We start from the raw sequence: 2,905 nt of genomic DNA, 5'->3' as shown, positions 1-2,905 counted from the left end.
TTACATGTACATACCATCTCGGGTAAATTCCACTTTCTTGCAAACTTGCCTGCATGTCGAGGCTGGAACAGCTGACTGCGTGTGTACTCAATTCTGCTCTTGAGGAGCAGGAGACACCCCAAACTCGAGCGGCTCAGTGTGAATCCCATCAGGTAATACACAGACAGCCCCGTCTTTGCCTGGCTGTATGTGGTCATTGCACAATCCCACAATCGGAAGCCTCTGTTTTCAGCCCGATCAATACTTCCCTCCAAAGCAAGTTTATATTGTGACCCTAGGGGAGGGAGTTGTGTCTGTGTGACATACCTTTCGTTGAGTGTTTATACTTCGTGTTGCCATCCATGCAGTCGCACTTAGAACAAAGGACGACAGCGTGCTCACCCACAAATTGTGGCTTGATGATCCTGGGAGTACGTTCACTGTATTTGTCACAGGCAAGCCGGTTGTTGCAGTCCTGGATGAACTTATGCTGAAGCTGTGGGTGCACATTATCCAATTAGAAGATGGACAACCCCAGGCATCGGCGATCAGGGTCAATTTTGATGAGCTCATGGCCACTGCAACCAATGTACCTAACAAGGATGTCAAAATATCACTCCAGGATTGAGAGCTTGGTAGTTGTTGGTCAGTTGAATCAGTTGGTAAACAGCAATACTCACCTGGTGTGACCTCCAATGATGTGGGGTTTGCGACTACGGATCACATATGCGGCCCCAACCTCTTCAAAATCTTTGAACAACTCACTGTGTAGAGTTCGATAAACTGAATTTTCTCCTCGCTCTGCTCCGTCTCCTCAGTCCCTGCTCTCCTCGCTCGCCATCACCTTGGTCCCTGCTCTCCTCCAGCTCCTCGGTACCCATTCTCCTCAATATTCCTATTAGCGAAGTAAAGGGTTGTATTTGCTCGTTGAAAATAAGATTCGATTTTCTCACAAAATAATCGTGAAAAAGTCAATTTTAATTATAAATAGGAGTTCACACCCAACTTTGAGAAGCATTTTCCAGGTATTCATTGCCAGCAATGTGTGGAACTTGTTACATTGAAGTGTCTTGTGAAGATCAACACGACCATGAAGGAGAGTATTGGCTTGAAGAGAGAAACTCAAACTTTGTGTCGTGGGGATAGTTAACCTGCAGTATCAAACCAAAGATAAACTCACAACAAAGAGAGATTGCACAACTGAAAGGACAAACCACGAAGCAGAAATATGCAATTAAAAACTGGGTACCAACGCACAATGGGCTTCTCCTTTTCAAAGGCGACTCCTGGAATCTTTACTTTCAACAAGAATGGGCCGCGAGGACAGCCAGCTTGACTTGTTCTCTGAAAGGATGGGATGAAAAGCTGACCGTTCCATGATGAAGCACCACCCTGACAGATGATAGACCAATCCAATTACATTGTGAATCAAACTCAGAGAAGTGAAAACAAAATGGACCTCGCACGGACCGTGTTGGAACATCAAAAAAGAAAATTCCTGTTCAACCACCTGAATAAGTCCCAACTTGTGCCTTTTCATCTGTACATGATCTCTTGCAACCTCCAATTACCTCCTGGGGTGTTTGAGATATTCCACAACTCAGGCGAGCAAGACTGCACCGCGAATCCACATCTGTGTTGCATGCTAACCCACGAACTGGCGATTCAACGCTCTGTTTTTCATTGTTTGACGTCACAATGGACAGTGACTGAAAGGTCGGTTCTGGTAACCAACGGTGAGGCTGCTAATACGTAGGATAACAGTGAACAGCGGATCCAGGAAAATACCGCGATCAAATGGTTTGGATGAGACGAGACACCGGAGTTCCTTTCTGCACAATCTTTATTGATTTAACGGCACAAATAGCGAAAGTCTCGCTCTGCAAGGAAAGACAAAATGGCGAAAGTCACTCACACCAACAAGAAACCGGAAGCTCTCTCCATATCCGGTGGGAAAACGCCAAGAAAGTTTGAATTACAGGCTTGCACTACACCAACATGGTATTCATACATTGCATGAAACATTCATGGGCACAACAGTACCAAACGTTCATACATATGGTGAAACAGCAAAGACTTTCTAACAGCCACCCCCAAATTTGTGGAATAAATTTGTAGAAAAAAAAGAAAGTCTCTCAATCCATTCGCCCTCAAGCTTTGGCAGCCAGATCAGTTTAGCGACAGGTCGAATATAGCTCTTGCCACGAACTTGAATCCTGGCAGTTCGAGCACGGCCATCTGGCCCCGGAAAGGTCTCCATGACTTAACCAACTGACCACTTGGCAATCGACGATAAGCACCACATCATCAGTAGTCAACTCCTTGCTCTCCTTCTGCCACTTCTGCCGAAGCTGGAGACTTGGGAGGTAATACTTGATGAAGTTCGACCGAAAGTGATCGGCAAGGATCTGGCTGTGACGCCAGCGGCGGCGTCCAAGAAGAAGCTCCGTAACAGGATACACCACTTGAGGTAGCGATGAGTCACGACGTCCCATCAATAACACAGCGGGTGTAACAGGATCAATATCAGCAACGTCTGAAGACACATAACCCAAAGGTTTGGATTTAAGGATGCCCTCAACTTCAATGAGGACTGTACGCAGCACAGGCTCCGTCACAGTATGGGTTCCAAGTATGACCCGTAGGCTATTCTTCACCGACCTGATTTCTCGCTCCCATACTCCACCAAAATGCAGTGCATTGGGCGGGTTGAAGTGAAAGCTCACTCGCTGCTTGGCGAGATGCTGAGCGAGAACAGGATCGAGGGCAGAGAAGGTTTGGCGAAGCTCAGTATCTCCTCCTCGGAAATTGGTTCCTCTGTCCGAGAAGATCTCGTGAGGTTTCCCCCTGCGAGCGATGAAGTGACGAACGGACATGAGAAAAGAATCAGCATCGAGACCCTCCAGGAGGTCCAAATGTACACCGC

General features: G+C 46.9%; 1 long non-coding RNA gene across 1 annotated transcript; it reads right to left on the bottom strand.

Moving 5' to 3' along the window:
* Positions 1–939: 939 nt before the first annotated feature.
* On the bottom strand, positions 940–1,373 carry LOC147009920 (uncharacterized). Its single transcript, XR_015052933.1, has 2 exons — positions 1,237–1,373; positions 940–1,130 (listed from the first exon to the last, which is right to left on the bottom strand). It is a non-coding gene; the product is annotated as an uncharacterized LOC147009920 (long non-coding RNA).
* Positions 1,374–2,905: the final 1,532 nt, after the last annotated feature.

Source organism: Eptatretus burgeri, chromosome 17, assembly GCF_056783735.1.
Source record: "Eptatretus burgeri isolate ZD-2024b chromosome 17, Ebu_testis_v1, whole genome shotgun sequence".
Classification (NCBI taxonomy): Eukaryota; Metazoa; Chordata; class Myxini; order Myxiniformes; family Myxinidae; genus Eptatretus; species Eptatretus burgeri.
This window is presented reverse-complemented; position numbering and strand designations above follow the sequence as displayed.